An 18,626-nucleotide genomic window follows, 5' to 3' on the forward strand; every position below is an offset into this window, starting at 1 on the left:
AACACAATCTTTTGGGATCGCATAGAAAAAGTGTATGATGTCTTGTTGGCTGAAAAAAGATTGGCCGCCAGACTTTGTCTGTACCTGCCCATATGGAGAAGATGTCATTAAGCCTTCTTTCTCACCCCTTGTTCCAGAGGAACTCGCTGAATCCTATTCCATTGAATGGGCTCCAGCACAAGCACAAGCACCTGCATTATATAGAAATCACGTAGGGTGGGATAAAGACTCCCCCTACCATGTAATTCCCATTAAAAGTGAACCTCAGCCACAATCGCAGTATCCTCTAAACCATGAAGCAAGAGCACCAGTGAGAGAAATATTCACGCAATTAGAGTACCAGGGTGTAATTGAACCCTGTGTCTCACCGATGAATAATGCATTTATTTCCTGTAGCTAAACCGGACCATTCATGCAGAATAGTCTTAGACTACAGACATTCAAACAGTCATACATGCACCTATGGTATACAAAATTCACATAGCACTGCACTAATGAGCAACACAGTGCGTAAAAAATATAAAACAACATTAGACATTTCGAATGGGTTTTTCTGCCAGAGTATAGCGCCTGAAAGCAGGGACTTAACAAGCTTTAGCGCACTAGGCTCTCAGAAACAATTCTGTTGTTTACCTCAGGGGAATAAGAACAGCGCAGGACTGTTTGCGGCTCGTGTTACTGCCATTTTACACAAGATTGTCCTATGTAGATTATATATAGCTCACGGATGATGAGTTACTATAACATTTAAGACAGGTAGCCCGCATTGTTGTAGGGTTTGCCGAATTTGGCTGAAAATTTAACTTCAAAAAAACAAAAATTGCCTTCCTCAGCGTCCTGTTTCTAGGATATGAGCTGTCAAGTGAAGGGAAGAGCCTAGCGCCACAATTTTTAGAAAAATGCGCACAGTTACAACAACCGAATACGATTAAAAAACTCCAATCATTATTGGGCTTTTTGAACTTTGGCAGAACTTACATTCCAGATTATGCTACGTGCATAAAACCTTTATATGAATTAATGCATCCCGATTTTTCAAGTAAATTCTGGACAACTAAACATACACGCATTCATAGAGAATTGCAGACAAACATGCTTGCAGCACAACATTTACACACAAGGGACAACAAAACACATTTGGTCATCAGGGTAATGGCTGGGGCCATCGATTTCACCTATGTGACATTTAATGAAGGTGAGACAGTCCCGATTGCATACAAATCACTTTTGTATTCAGCAGCTGAACAACGCTTTGCTCCCACAGAGAAAATTCTCACTGCTGTGCAGATGGCTGTTATTAAACAAAGACATCTTGCCCAGGGAAAACGCATTGCTGTTGTTTCTCCAATCCCAACCCTAGAGGCTGTTACAAAAGCTAGCGTTCCGAACGCAAAAGCACTACATCCACGTTGGATACAATGGGCTACGTCTTTAACAGCCACTGATATAGACTACATTTTTGACCCAAAGTTACAAATTCAGGAATTCCTGCAATATGAAGTAGAATATCCAGTTCCAGCAAATACCTTCCCTATTGATCAGTATCATAGAGTCATGTACACCGATGGCTCTGCAAAACCTGCAATTGGAACTAAACATCAATATTCTGCTGCTTGTGCAGTCCTAAGTGGCTATATGGAAGGGGATACATTTTGTCCTCTACATACCTTTACACTGACCCTAGGGGATTGTACAGCACACTTGGCTGAGCTAAAAGCTCTGCTGATGGCACTAGAACATATGGATCTGGCACAGCCTATGCTGATTGTTTGTGATTCATATTATTGTGTCCAGTCCTTCAAAGAATACCTGCATTATTGGTGCCAGAATGGGTTCAGAGACTCCAAAGGCAACACCATTGAACACAGACTACTGTGGGGGAAAGTAGCGGATCTGAAAGAGACGCTATCGAATGTCCATGTTGTGCATACACTTGGACACCAGTGCATTGGAATACACGTTGCTGGAAATACATTGGCTGATGAAGCCGCAAAGTCAGCAGTGGCGGAAGCCACTGTAGCTGCAGTGACTCGCTCGAGTTCCAAACCAGACCCAGACATTTGGGCTGCCGTAAAAGCTACGGCTGATGGTATGCCCCATCCTAAAGGATTTCCTAACAAATATCAATACCATATGGGAAGTATTCTGAACGCTGAAGTTAAGATACCAGGCGTAGGCATACAAGACGTCTCCTAACAAAGATATAAGACCACAATTGATCAAAGCAGCGCATGAGGGGGTGGCATCTGCACATGCTGGTGTGGAGGCTACAATTTCAATCTTACAGGCCCGTTATTGGTGGCCAGGTCTTTATAAAGAGACTAAGCAGTATGTCCTTTGTTGTGACATCTGTCAACAAAATAAAGTTTCCACTGCCAAGCTCCCGCCACAGACACCACTCTTAATTTCTAACAAAACTTTACAGTGTGTGTACTTGGACCACTGCGGTCCACTAACACCTGACAGTGCATACAAATACATATTAGTCACTGTTGATTCATGCTACAGATTTGTATGGGTGTGGCCACAACGCTCGGCTGACGCTCGGACTGTTATTAAAGATTTGCGAGTCTTTATCAGTACATATGCAGTTGCGGCGTTCCATTCGGACCAGGGCCCTGCTTTCGCCTCAAGGGCATTCAGGGACACCATGGCTTTATTGGGGGTCCAACTGCAGTACTCGTCTCCATTTCATCCACAGGGAAATAGTGTTGTGGAGCGATTAAACCGCGATTTAAAGCAATACTTAACTGCCAGAGTCTTAGTTACTGGTCGTAGATGGCTTAATCACCTGTATGGAGTCCAGAAAGCACTAAGGGCCAGATGTAGCAAGGCATTAGCGCCTCGCAAACGGTGAAAAACGCAGTTTGCGAGATGCTAATGCCCTCACGCGATGCAGAAACACATATTGCGAGTCGGTACTGACTCGCAAAATGTGTTTCAGACTCGCAAATAGGAAGGGGTGTTCCCTTCCTATTTGCGAGTCGTACCGCGATGTAGAGTTGATTTGTGACCGCGAAAGCGGTCGCAAATCAACTCGCAGTTACCATCCACTTGAAGTGGATGGTAACTCATTCGCAAACGGGAAGGGGTCCCCATGGGACCCCTTCCCCTTTGTGAATGCTCACAATAAAAAAAAAATCAGAGAAGGCAGTGGTCCTATGGACCACTGGCTACTCTGAAAAAAACCGAAACTAAAAGGTTTCGGTATTTTTTCTATTTGCAGCTCATTTTCCTTTAAGGAAAACGGGCTGCAAAGAGAAAAAAAAAATGCTTTATTGAAAAGCAGTCACGGACATGGTGGTCTGCTGTCTCCAGCAGGCCACCATCCCCATAGCGAGTCGCAGAAGGTGTCTGAGACACCTTTCTGCATTTCCTTTTGCGAAGTGCAAATTGCGAGTCGCTGGGTCTCGCAATTTGCACCTCGCAAAAGGAAACCTACCTACATCTGGCCCATAATCACCTGCCTAGACGGTCCCTGGTGGGGGTCATACTTCATATGAGTGCCTGTTCGGAACTCAAATGTTTGTTCCGGATCTTGATGGTCCTGGCGTGGAGGCAGCAGAAACACCTTTTGACATAAATGACCGTGTCACTGTTTTACAGGAATTTAAACAGTTCTGTGATGATAATTCTTCCAAAGTGCTGCCTCAACAGGAATTAAGGATGTGCCAGTAACATCTACCGGCTGGAATCCCAGAGTTGGGGATCTTGTACGTGAAAAAGTTGCAGTGAAAAAAATAATTTTGCCCTTCTTATCGAGCACCAGCCCCTGTACTGGGGCTACACGGTACCAGAAATGTTATTCTACCACCGTTGGCAGGTGCCAAAGAAAATCATTTTGTTTCAATTGACAATGTCAAATTACACCATGTGGCCGATCCCGCACAGCCGACCAAGAGGAACATCCAGTAGTTCCCAAATCCCTCTCACTACTGGCGAAGAAGTACCAATACAAGTTGTTTATAACACTGATACCTCTCCGAGCTTGGGAAGGGTGGATGATGATCTTGCATTAGTTCCACTAACATCAAACAATTTAGAAACATTTGACCAAGTCAACTCGACTAGAAGGCAAACAGATGGTGCTGTCTATAGTGTGCCACCACAGGAAACACCAACTCCACCACTGACAACGGCTATGCCATTTGCACGAACTGCCTCTGGTTATTTTGCTGACTTCAACGACAGTTTATCAGACTCATTCGCCTCTTCGACAGCTGATTTGTCAAGTGCACGTAAGCTAACACACTGGCTAAAAAAAACATACTTCATTTTTCCATGGAACTATGTATGGCTTCCTTTGACTGTCCTAGCCTTTTTACTTTGGATTGGTTTTGTTATTACCTTTTTCTTATTAATACATGGTCATTTTCTTCCCAAAAGATCAGCGGTTGAACAGGTGGAGGAGGTTTTGAAACCATATTTTTCATCACATAAGGTCCGAAGAGACTTATCTTTTGGGAACATTTCCGCAGTGCCAATTCCTGATGGGATTGTTTGGGACAAAGTAATGTTTGATATATATGGTCCCACGGAATTGATTCAAATACCGTGTGTGTTAAAATTATCAAAGAATGATATAGTCATACCAGGCATTGTATCTGATGATTGGGATGTGAAAACAGTTGATTCTATGATGACAGAATTGCAATATTATACTGTCTTTAAAAACGAAGATGTTTACCAATTCAAAGAAAATTATGGTGATATGTTTTGCTATGATTATTATGGGCACCACTTCATGCATAAAGTGAGTAGTCCCAAAACGATATTTAATTACACGCAATGGGAACATTGTCCAACCCCACTGCAAAGGAGTTCTAAAACTTATACTGAAAAGTTTTCATATTTTTCTGGGCATAATCAAAAGAATGCTGAGTCATATTATTTTAAAGTAACTTCCACTAAGGATATACACATGTTATTGACCAATACGAAATTCATATATTCAGAATCTTTTGTTTCCCGGTTATCAATAGAAGGTTATGAATATTGGTCCAAATCCATTGATTTGAAAAGTGTTTGGGGAACAAAAAATCGGCAAATCAAGGGAAAGGAAACATTGTTTAGAGCATGTCTCATCCCTGTTCAAATGGTCTTTTTAAATGAAAAAGTGCATCAAAAAAGTTGTTTAGGCTTAGCAAGAATCAGAGAATTAAACATGCCCAGTATACCTGCCCCTGCAACATTCGTCAACTGGCAAAAGTACACGACTGCAACTAAAGATGAGCTCTATGAGTGGGTCCAGAATGGTATGTTTTATGCTTCACTGACACGTCCAGGTGGATGGTTATTGTGGCCCATAGATACCAAAAGGTGTCATCAACGTTTTATTAACTCCTCGGGGTTTTAGGATGAGTAGGCCAGACACTCGCTATATATCACCAGAACATTACAACATATAGGGGGTCATTACAACATTGGCGGTAAAAGGCGCTTACCGCCGTGCAGAAGACCGCCAATACACCGCGGCGGCGGCGGGAGACCGCCACAGCTATTATGACACACATCACGGAATCCGGCGAAATTCAGACACCCACACAAGTTCGCCACACCAAAGGTTAGCGATAAATATGCGGAAACAAATCCTCCACCTCCACGCCAACAGAAACACGCCCATGCTATTACGACCCACAAATCCACGCGGCGGTCTTTCAACCGCGGTATTCCATTGGCGGTACACACTGCCGCACTCAAAATACACACACCTCTCCAAAACACCGCCACATAGGACAATTCAAAATACACACACCTGATACACATACAAACACCACTCCCACACATCCAATACAATATAAAACACACACTCACATCACCCACAAACCCCTACGACCACAAATTAGAGACGAAGGCCAGAGAGAGACAGCACAGAATAGATAACACCATCACACAGAGGTACACTACACCATCACCCACACAACATCCACGCACAAAACACCACATACCACTACACCCACCACACTCATCAACACATACACCACCCCACACACCACCCCATGTCACGCCAAAGACACCCCCGCTTCTCCGAGCAGGAGCTCAGGGTCATGGTGGAGGAAATCATCAGGGTAGAGCCACAGCTATTTGGCGCACAGGTACAGTACACATCCATAGCCAGGAAGATGGAGCTATGGCAAAGAATAGTCGACAGGGTCAACGCTGTGGGACAGCACCCAAGAAATAGGGAGGACATCAGGAAGAGGTGGAACGACCTACGGGGGAAGGTGCGTTCAACGGTATCCAGGCACCACATCGCGGTACAGCGGACTGGCGGCGGACCCCCACCTCCTCCCCCACAACTAACAACATGGGAGGAGCAAGTCTTGTCCATCTTGCATCCTGAGGGCCTCGGAGGAGTCGTCAGAGGAACGGACACTGGTAAGTCTAATCTTCACTATCATATCCCCCACCCTACCTGCATGCTATCACACACCCCCACCCTCACACCCTCCCCTATCACCCTAACTCCTCACTAATCTACCCATAACACCAACCACCCATCCCAACCCCAAGACCTGCATGACACAACTAAGCATGGACACCCATCACTAAAGCATGCCCACTGCACAGACCCACAACATCCCCCAACCATCACCACACAAGCCCCCACACAGGAATGCCTGCACTGGGGTTCACGCACACCCATCCATTGCACACCATGAAACACACACATGCAATAATCATGTTCTCATACCCCTGCAGGAACCCGAAGGACCGTCACCACACCAGAGGGTCCAGACAACACCACTCCACCCCCAGAAGAGGCCCACAGTGACAACAGCAGCTCTGCCCTACTGGATCTTGATGACCAGCCCGGACCATCGTGGGCCTCAGGACAGTCGGTTCCCCTTGCCCAGCCACAGCCCAACACCGAACTGCCACCCTCTGGTAACACCAGCACAGCACCCACCCAGCGGACCCATACCTCCCTACCCAGGACAGGTCAATCAGCGGTGTGTCCACCACTACAGGGCACCCAGGCTAACCCACCACCCCAACAACAACAGGGACCTGGGGGTAGTGGTAGTGGGCACAAGGTCCAGGGGACGGAAGCACAGGAACACAGGGGAACTGAGAGGGCTGCTGTGCGACAGGGGGAGGACAGGCCAAGGGAACCCACTCTCCACGAGGCCCTATCCTCCATCATGGGAGCATACCACCACTCCCAGGAGACGATGGCAACGGTCCTGGACAAGTTGCAAGAGACCCTGCGCCTGCAGGAGGAGCAGTATTTGGGGTTCAGGGAGGAGCTCAGGACTATCGGCTCCGCCCTGGGCACCATCGTAGGGGTGCTGACGGACATTCAAAAGACCTTGAGGGACACCGTGGCACTCAAAGGGGCCCCTGACACTAGCCAGGACGACGAACTGCCCACTACCTCCGCAGGCGCTAGTGGACAGGACGCCCCGCCACAGGACCACCACACCAGCACCCCACCCCCTGCAGACGGACAACCACCACGCAAGCGGGCCCTGAGATCCAGGAACAGGACATAGCAAGATGGCAAGACCCCCGCCAGGAAATAAGACTACCTTGATTGTCCCCCCACTGTCCCACTTTGTTACCCTGTCCAGATTGGAACTGCCCCAGCTCCACTTCCAATGGCCAGATGTGCAATGTACCTGTGAGACTAATAGACTGGACTCTGCCATGGACATTATTCCACCATGACCTCTCCCCATTTCACAACCCCCCTAAATTTTTATGCACTTCAATAAACACCCTTGAAACCTCAATAATATTGGAGTCAGTCAATGATTGTGAACTTTGTATTGTCAATTACAGTGTTAAAAAGGTTAGCCATTGTAAGGTCAACATACCAATGTCACACATCACAAGCCTTTCAAGTGTGCAAGCTGTTGACACGTAGGTCAACACATTAGTGAAACTGAAATGGAAGGGGACAACTCAGTTAACAAATAGGGAGAGAAATGTAGGTACAGGATAGAGGTAGACGTGTGAAATGTAATATAATGTGAAACATGAAATTGTACTCACCTGTGTCTCATTGAAAATATTGCTGTATGACTGACTCCCTGTTGTCGTTTTCATCTTCATCAGCTTCCTCCTCATCACTGTCCACAGGCTCCCCAGGCTCCCCTGGTGCAACAACACCGTCATCTGGATCATCCTCCTGCAGAAAAGGCACCTGGAGTCGCAATGCCAAGTTATGGAGCATGGAGCAGGCGATGATGATGTTGCACACCTTCTTCGGTGGGTAGAATAGAGACCCATCTGTCATATGGAGGCACCTGAACCTGGACTTCAGGAGGCCGAAGGTCTGCTCGATTACCCTCCTAGTCCGCCCATGGGCCTCATTGTAGCGTTCCTCTACCCTGGTCCTGGGATTCCTCACTGGGGTCAGTAGCCAGGACAGGTTGGGGTAACCAGAATCCCCCAATAGCCATACACGGTGCCTCTGGAGTTCACCCATCATATCAGGGATGCTGCTATTCCGCAGGATGTAGGCGTCATGCACTGAGCCAGGGAACATTGCATTTACCTGCGAGATGTACTGGTCTGCCAAACAGACCAACTGGACATTCATCGAATGATAACTCTTACGATTCCTGTACACCTGTTCATTCCTGTGGGGGGGACCAGAGCTACATGGGTCCCATCAATGGCACCTATGACGTTGGGGATATGTCCGAGGGCATAGAAGTCACCTTTCACTGTAGGCAAATCCGCCACCTCAGGGAAAATGATGTATCTCCTTACGTGTTTCAGCAGGGCAGCCAACACTCTGGACAAGACGTTGGAAAGCATAGGCTGGGACATCCCTGATGCCATGGCCACTGTTGTCTGAAAAGACCGACTTGCTAAGAAATGGAGCACTGACAACACCTGCACGTCAGGGGGTATTCCAGTCGGATGGCGGATTGGTGACATCAGGTCAGGCTCCAACTGGGTACATAGTTCCCGGATTGTGGCACGGTCAAACCGGTAGGTCACGATGACATGTTGCTATTCCATTGTCAACAGGTCCACCAGCGGTCGGTACACCGGCGGATTCCGCCATCTTCCAATATGTCCCAACTGACGGTGCCTAAGAAGGACAACAGCGAAAAAACTGTCAGCATTCCTCCAGGTATGTACCCACAGTCATACACAAGACTACACCAGACAATTAACCCATCCGGGAAAGGTTTTGAGTGTAGGCCTCGGTATGTGTGACGCAGTAGTAAATGAAGCCATGTGGGCCCCTGAAATGGCGGCTGCCTGACCTCTAAAATGGGACAATGGAATTGTGGGGTAACTGCGCTGGCGTTGCACACCGTCGCAGTAGGCGGTCGTAGAGCGCGGCGCAATGCTGCATTGGTTAACATTGGACCAGGAGCCAATGAACAGGTGCGCTGGCGGTGATGATGCGCACCGCCGCGGACGTCACCGCCGCGGACGTCACCACCATTTTCTATCTGTTCAATCACTAGATACCTGACCTTCGACAGGAGAGGACCTACATTGCTAGTGCCGCTGTGACCTCGGTCTGGAAGCGACGATGGCTGCTGCGTCTGGGGAAAGGGCCCCTGCCTTCACTGCACAGGAGTTGGAGAAACTTGTGGATGGGGTCCTCCCCCAGTAAACGCTACTCTACGGTCCTCCAGACCAACAGGTTAGAACACAGGGAGCACGTTGGATGGGCTAGGCCTGGGTGGAGAGGGCTGGGTGAATGAGGGAAGGGGGCAGAGTACATAGAACAGTCATGCATGGGGATGAATGGGCCACAGGGATAGAGTTGGGAGGGGGCCAATTACAACGACGGTGTAGTAGGTAATGACTGTTCCTCTTTCCTTGTGCATGTCATGTAGGTCAGCACCCACCAGAAGAGGGACATTTGGCGTGCCATCGCCAAGGAGGTCCGGACCCTGGGGGCCCACCATAGACGGGGCACCCACTGCCGGAAGAGATGGGAGGACATTCGCCGCTGCAGCAAGATGGGGATGGCCTCCCAACGTGGGAGGGGTGCCCGTCGCACCATGACCCCCCTGATGTTCCGGATACTGGCGGTGGCCTACCTGGAGTTGGATGGACGCTTAAGGACATCACAGCAGACACAAGGGGGTGAGTTCAACCTCATGCAATTGACTTTGCGTGCTGTGGAGCTGCCTGGGTGGGTGTGGTGGGCTGTGAGTGTCCCTAGGCCAGGGTGAGTTAGGTAGGCAAGGCCCCTCCGTTATGTAGGCCATGTGGCACTCTACCCCAGCTAAAAAAAAAGACAAATTGATGTATAGTTGCCCCTTTGCCATCCATGTGGGCAGATGTCTACCATTGCCATGTAGGCCATTTCCCAGGAATTGCATGTGCAGAGGGCAGGAGCACGGCGTAATGCAGGGGGCTGCTGCGTTTGTCTTGTCCGCCAACCGTAGCGGTATGCCATGCACTAAAACTCTCTTTCTTCTGTCTCCACCCTTTTTCTGCTCTCCCTGTCCTTCTGTACATCAGCATCATCAGGCGGAGGTACAGTGGCACTGGAGCACGAGAGAGATGCATCCCACATGGCCATGGAGGGCCACACCACAGACTCTGATTTCACCAGTGGGACGGAGGGCGAGGGGAGCTTCACGTCGGCCACAGGATCACCAAACAGCGACACGGACTCGTCCGCCGATGGGAGCTCCCCTGTGGTGGCTGCACCATCTGTGCGCCCCACTTCTACAGGTACAGCCGCCACCTCCCCTCCCAGCAGCCCCTCAGCATTCACCCCATGCCCGCTCACCCAGGAGGGTGGGCATCACCTTCGCCCCAGGCACCTCAGGCCCTGCCCCTGTCACCCCTGCTGCCCTCAGTGAGGAGGCCATTGACCTCCTCAGTTCACTCACTGTTGGGCAGTCTACCATTGTGAATGCCATCCAGGGTGTAGAACAAGAGTTGAAACAAGGTAATGCATTCCTGGAAGGCATTCATTCTGGTCAGGCTGTCCTTCAGCGAACCCTGCAATCTCTGGCCTCAGCACTGATGGCAGCCATTGTCCCTGTGTCCAGCCCCCCCCTCCAACTTTCTCCACCCAGACCCAATCCCCTGTACCCCAGCCCATCCCAAGCACACCTACAGACCAGCATGCACACAAGTCAACATCCAAAAGTAGCTCAAGCAAACATAGGCACCACACTCACCACAAGCACTCACACAAGCACCAGACCCATACAGACACAGCAACATCCACTGTCTCCACTGTGTCCCCCTCCTCCTCTTCTCCCTCCTCCCTCCCAGTCTCATCTACACACACACCTGCATGCACCACATCTACAGGCACTAGGACTCGCACCAGGACACCCAGCACCACAAGCCGCTCACCTGCACTCACCACCTCCACTGCCATATACACGTCCCCTGTGTCCTCTCCCAGTGTGTCTGTGACGCCCCCTCCCAAAGTACACAAATGCCGGCAATCACTCACCCAACATCCATCCACCTCACGACAGCCTCCTGTACCTGCACCTGCAAAACCTAAAGTGACACCTCCTACAACCACTTCCTCTTCCTCCACTCCCAGAGCCCCTCCAACTACCCATCCCAGTGTACGTCAGAAACTGTCCCTATGTCAAATTGACCTTTTTGCCTCCCCCCCCTCCAATTCATCAGTCCCGTCGTAGCGCCTCAGCCAAAATGCCTCCAGTACCAGTGGTGCGTGTTCCAGGTTTTTGGAGTGCCCCGTCCACCAAGGCAGGCAGTAGGACCCGGAGCCAAGGCACTGTCAGCCCACCCCCTGTGAAGGCTCCGAAATTGGAGATTGGACGACGGGACTGTGTCAAGAGTCCTGGTGGTACAAACAGTGAAATGGGATCCAAGGCGATTGGTGAGTCATCTGTAACTCAAAAGAAGGTGGGGAAGGTCCTGAGGAAGTATCCCCAACCTGTTGTGAGTGTCACGGCGGAGAAGTGCACCATCATTTCTGGCGGTCCAGACACAACCGCCAGCACCCTCGTTACTGGTCAGGAGACCACCGCCAGAGTCATAGCCAGAGTCATAGCCCAGGAGGGCTCAAGTATCGTTACTGGTCAGGAGACCACCGCCAGAGTCATAGCCCAGGAGGGCTAAAGTATCGTTACTGGTCCGGAGACCACCGCCAGAGTCATAGCCCAGGAGGGCTCAAGTATCGTCAATGGTCCGGTGACCACCGCCAGAGTCATAGCCCAGGAGGGCTCAAGTATCGGCGGTGGTCCAAGTATCGTCACTGGTCCGGAGACCACCGCCAGAGTCATAGCCCAGGAGGGCTCAAGTATTGTTACTGGTCAGGAGACCACCGCCAGAGTCATAGCCCAGGAGGGCTCAAGTATCGTCACTGGTCCAGAGACCACCGCCAGAGTCATAGCCCAGGAGGGCTCAAGTATCTTCACTGGTCCGGAGACCACCACCAGAGTCATAGCCCAGGAGAGCTCAAGTATCGTCACTGGTCCAGAGACCACCGCCAGAGTCATAGCCCAGGAGGGCTCAAGTATCGTTACTGGTCAGGAGACCACCGCCAGAGTCATAGCCCAGGAGGGCTCAAGTATCGTCACTGGTCCAGAGACCACCGCCAGAGTCATAGCCCAGGAGGGCTCAAGTATCGGCGGTGTTCCAAGTATCGTCACTGGTCCGGAGACCACCGCCAGAGTCATAGCCCAGGAGGGCTCAAGTATTGTTACTGGTCAGGAGACCACCGCCAGAGTCATAGCCCAGGAGGGCTCAAGTATCGTCACTGGTCCAGAGACCACCGCCAGAGTCATAGCCCAGGAGGGCTCAAGTATCGTCACTGGTCCGGAGACCACCACCAGAGTCATAGCCCAGGAGAGCTCAAGTATCGTCACTGGTCCAGAGACCACCGCCAGAGTCATAGCCCAGGAGGGCTCAAGTATCGTTACTGGTCAGGAGACCACCGCCAGAGTCATAGCCCAGGAGGGCTCAAGTATCGTCACTGGTCCAGAGACCACCGCCAGAGTCATAGCCCAGGAGGGCTCAAGTATCGTCACTGGTCCAGAGACCCGCTGGGCAATGATGGAACGTCATGCCACACACCAATGTCCAGTGTGGAGATCGTCATGCCACACACCAATGTCAGTATCTGAACCGCCATCTTAGGCTACCGCTGAACAGTCCATAGGCAGCCATGGCAAAGCACCGCTGAACAAGGCCAAGACCGCCATGGTGAAGACCGCTGAACAGGGCAAAGACCGCCATGGCAAAGCACCGCTGAACAGTCCATAGGCAGCCATGGCAAAGCACCGCTGAACAAGGCCAAGACCGCCAGGGTGAAGACCGCTGAACAGGGCAAAGACCACCATGGCAAAGCACCGCTGAACAGTCCATAGACAGCCATGGCAAAGCACCGCTGAACAAGGCCAAGACCGCCATGGTGAAGACCGCTGAACAGGGCAAAGACCGTGTGGGTATGAATAGTCCGGCACATCAGGCATCGTTCTCCCATGTGCAGCTGGGACAGTGACAGGACAGGTACTTTCACGGGGAGACTCATCCAGTCTGGGCACCAGTCCCCCTCCAGAACCAGTAGAGACCTGCATCTACCTGAGAGACTGTAGCTTTGCACTCCCCAGGATATGGCAGTGGGCAATCCACCCACTGTAGAGACTTGAGAGACTGTGGCTTTGCACTCCCCAGGATATGGCAGTGGGCAATCCGCCCACTGTAGAGACTTGAGAGACTGTGGCTTTGCACTCCCCAGGATGGCACAGTGGGCAAACCACCCACTGTAGTGACTTGAGAGACTGTGGCTTTGCACTCCCCAGGATACATCAATGGGCATGGAGCCCCGTCGTGGATCTGGCTTCGCATTCATGTGGCTGAGGTGCCCCGCCTTCCCTTCCCCCTGAGGTGCCTGTAGTGTTTCTATCTGATGTTTCCGGCAGTGTTCTCTCGGATTTTGGTCAGGTATCTATTGTGGGCGTCGCCCATGCATTTTTGGACTGTTGGTGCACGGACATTGTTGTGTACATATCTGCACTACTTCTTGTTTTGTACATTTATTTTTGACAGATTTCGTGATATATATCCGTATATTTGTTAATGAGTAGTATATTGGCAAAATACAAAGTTTGGCCGCTATTCGCTTTGTCATTGCATTCTTCCAGGGGGGTTGTGGGTTGTTACTGTGATTTTTATGACTGCATTGGTGTGTATGTGTTAATATGCGAGGGTGGGGGTGGGGGTGTTTGGTGGAAGTCCCTGTAACTTTTGCCTCCCCCGTGTCGTAGGTGCAGTACTCACCGGTATGTTCTGCGCCTACGTTGCTGTTGGTCGTAGATGAACAGGAATGCAAGGGCAGGTAAGATTTGTAGTTCAAGGTCCATGGAGTCCTCGTTCCTCGTGGGATGTGTTGAGGTGAGCGTTTTCCCATAGCAAAAGCTGTTTCCGCCGTGTTTTTATCCACGGTGAATCCGCCCCGGAAAAGGTGGCGGATTCGTGTGTTGTGATAGTGTGGGCGGTACATTGTCTTCCGCCTGTCTGTTGGCGGTGACCGCCGCGCTGTTTGTCTGTACCGCCCTGGCGGGCGATGTGTTAAAGTGGCTGTCTTTGTTGGCAGTTTCCGCCAGGGTCGTAATTCTATTTTTTTGTCCGCCGGCCTGTTAGCGGTATTACCGCAGCTTTAACACCGTCCGCCAGGGTTGTAATGACCACCATAGTGTAGGAAAAATTTGCCAACAGTGGCTAAAATCATCCTCACTAAATGTGGTTAAAGCACATCTCAATCTCTTGTCTAACACCACTGACTTTTTATTGTCAGGCCCCAGAATACCAAGTAGGAAGTGTTTCTTATATGCAGTATACAATGAAATATGGAAACTTTCCCAACAAGATGCTGCAGGCCGGTTAAGGCAAATAGATCAGGCAAATCTGAAAAAGGCATTAGCTGTTGTAGATAATGGCATCAACACCTTGTCCGACTGGATATATACAATAAACAAAATTGTATCTTCTGCTATAGACATTATAACAATATGATATCTCTTCTTTATACCATGGACAGAGTCAGACCAGCTCCATTATGCAGTTGGGTTGGACACTTCAAACATTGAAGGCGGGTCGCGTTCCGTGGCAGCACGTCAGTGCAAGGGTAATATTTTTTTACTTTAATCTAACACGGCAACAACAACTAATGGCTAAGAAAGAAGTGACATATGTCATGCTTAACATCGAGAAAATAGAAAGGTTGCCTTTCACCGTGGCCGAAATACCATCGGCAGAGTGGTTAATACACGAGGTTATTAATCTGCCTATTTCAACATTACAATTCACCTCCTGTTTTAAACACATTCCAGTAGGCAGATATGAAAAGCTGGGAGATAGTTACATCCATGAGATGTGGGAGCTTCCCTTCTCGTGCAAATGTTTCAATGGCATGAAAGAGGTCTTTCTTAGCAGTAGTGAATGTGAGGCTTCTGTCAGCCTTTCGATGATTTGGAAACAGCTGTCCTTGCACGGGCGTGTAACACCTCGGCTGCAAATTTGGCTTGTTATCTTAAGGGAGTTCCAGTCCCCTTGATTAGACCTACATTCCAGGTGCTTTCAAACGGCAACTACATCCTTCTCAATAGTGAAGACTGTTGAGGCATGCGAGCCAGAATAGTTTACGTTGTGTCGGTCTCTAAGGTCGTTACATGCTTCGGGAACGTACTGTTTCCTCCCACTAAACTGAAGGAGGTAGTGGATATCTGGCCTCGCATTGCTACTTCAAACGTGAATTTTGACAAGTTAAGTAGACTCAAGGCTTTCTTGTTTCAAAAGCATGTGGCCCTTACATCTGCACGTGAGACCGACACACTTCAAGTGGCAAGGTCATCAGCAGAAATACAGTCCCTGTTAAATACGAACTTTCTGAGACACTTTGGTGTACTCGTGGAACGAATATTTAATGCATCCAGCATGACTGGATTAGAAATTTTTTTCAAAGCTGTCGGTTCTGGTTTTGTTCACACCTTCTCCTCCATATTCGGTTTGATACATTCAGCTATCCACTACATTTTCTGTAGTATGTTTGGGGGATTTCCGATAACTTTGGCTTTATTAGCCGGCATTCTACTGTTGCTGTTGTTTATGTGCAATGGCTGTCCCGCCGCAACGAGGACAAATGATGGCGTTCCCATCAACGCAGCTGTGTCGTGAACGTATGATGCAGCATTTTGGAGCAACACTCCTGGAACATTTAGAGTGTGACTGGTCTTTGTCATTCAGACCGATTTTGTATTGTGTGCAGCCCGTGTTCCGGTGCCTTTGGTGCTCTTTTGAACATGCATTGGACGTTTGTCTTTCACAGCATCGCCCCCCAGCAATAGATGCTGATCTGTTGATGTTCTCGTTGAGGGTTCATCACCAGTCATGCGCACTGAGGCTGCGTTTGCTACATGAAGCTAATTATGAGTTACCCTTCCTGGAGGAAGTTGCCATCAACTCATCAATGGGCACTGCACAGGATGCAACCTTGGTTGATACTGGGGCTATGGAACACACCTGCTCCTCGATAATTTTTTGCACGGACTTTCCGGTTTTGTCATCTGCCGAAGTGGAAGATCTCCTGCTTTCCATGACTCGTGCTTGATTTGGAACTATTCTAAATTGACATTTTCATTGAATTCGGTTCTACCCCACATGCTCATTTTTTTAATTGCCAAGTAGTACGCTTGTGTGTCCTTTTAACTTGTCAAAATTGAGTAGGGTTTTAGGTATCTTAGGTTACGATATTTTAGTTTTGACTTGAACCACTTTCTACCGACAAGGGGAGGGTGTTGTGTAGCCATTTTAGTTATAGCTCCATGCACGTTAGTTTAATACACTAGGCCACTATGCACCTTGACCTAGATATATTTTATTCAGCTTTGCATTGTTATTTTTACAATAACCAGTTTTACGGTCTTGTTTTAATTTCTTCTATGTAACTGTTTTGCTTAGTTCAGCATTGTGTTCTTAAACAACACATTCTTGATCACTCTGTGCTTCAGTCAAGGCTACAGTCTGGTACATTGCCGGTAAACGTGGTAGAAGTTTAGTCTCCAACATTCATAGAAAATACACATCCTTACGTAAGGACATTTTCTTAGAACATCTGCTGTATTAATTATAAAAACTCTTTCTAGTCCCATTACACATCAAGAGGGAAATTCCAGCCAGGGAACCACATCTGTATGCTGAATGCTTCGCTGCAGATGCTGACGCAGATTACAGACCTTTGCTCAGGTATGAGGGTTGATGTCCTCCCAAGGGAACCTGAAAGGCAGGATTAGAGTTTAACATGCCGTGCTCAAAATATGATTTAGATAGGAAATAGTCCATTGATTCTAGTGGCAATATGATAGCATTATTCTTATGCTTCACTCTCATCGTCACCATTTTAATATTGTTGTGTTGTGTTGTTCTGGTTATTGCAGCTCATGCTTTGCTATCCAAAATGCAGTCGTTTATTAGTAAACCAATCTTTAATACTTATACTGCATTTATTGTCATTTATATATGAGACCGAATTGTGAATGAGAGAACCCGATGCGACCTGAGTGACCAAGACTTCCCTGAAAAGTACGATATATCATGTGCTCGGTTGCCCAATCATCCCTACCATTCGGGAGAGATGAGGCACTGCTGGTTATCTGGATTAAAGCCCTGATTTGGAGTGACAGGTGTCACCCACCGTGGGTCAGATTCAGTCCCCCACACTGTGGATGATCTTGCTGCTCAAAATCCAGTAGTCTCATTAGAATAATGAGAGCCTACGCGACAGATCTAGCTTTCTGATGATTTTTTAAAAATTCCGTTGAGCAAACTTTGTGGTTTTGCTGTTCAGTTCTCCTATGGAAAAATTTGAGGGAAAATACATTTTGGGACCCCTCTCCCCCCTTTTTCCCAGCCACGATTTGATAGATTATGACAGAACTTTCCAGAGGGAGCTGAGGTTGATTAAAAAAAAAAAAAAAAAAAACTTTTGTGAAGTTTCATCAAATGATGCCAAAGTAATGCACAAACAAAAAAATGAGTTCCTTTTGAAAATACAAACCTAACTACTACTACCACCTGAACAGCTGATTGCTTTGCATGATTCACATTTTGACATATCTTCCTCTGCAGTACGAGAAGCCACATATTGCTCTTTTTGCACTTCTGACCCTTTATCTCCAATTTAACTAAAAACAAATCAAATGGTGCATCACTCAAAGATGCTGGACTATCCCAGTAATCTCAAATGAATGCACACCAGGAAGGACCCTTTACAGTACTTCATTGCAAATGGTGTAAGTTACCTTGGAAGCATTCACTTTTGTCTCTATTCTAGGATGAGTAAAACATTTCAATGCCTGTGACTATTTGGGTGGATGTTCTGCAGATGTAGAAGTTGTAAATACTTCTGTAACTACTTCCTTCTCTCCATGGCTCATAGATTTCAAATATGTTTGCCTCCTGAGTCTACCAGGTTTGGTGACCTGACAGTGTGTTGGGGTCTCTTAAACTGCTGATCCATTTCTTATATGTTCTCTTTGAAGAGTTAGATTCAAAATGATGGCAGCACAAGGGTGAGATCCTTGTTTCTAAAGGATTGTTAATTTTTTAAGCCAATTTAATGTGTAACCAATCAGGTGTCTTTCTTTGTTAGTTTTCTGCTTATGATTCAAGGAGGATTCACACTTCTCATTAATATTAACATT

The sequence above is a fragment of the Pleurodeles waltl genome, chromosome 6 (assembly GCF_031143425.1).
Source record: "Pleurodeles waltl isolate 20211129_DDA chromosome 6, aPleWal1.hap1.20221129, whole genome shotgun sequence".
Lineage (NCBI taxonomy): Eukaryota > Metazoa > Chordata > Amphibia > Caudata > Salamandridae > Pleurodeles > Pleurodeles waltl.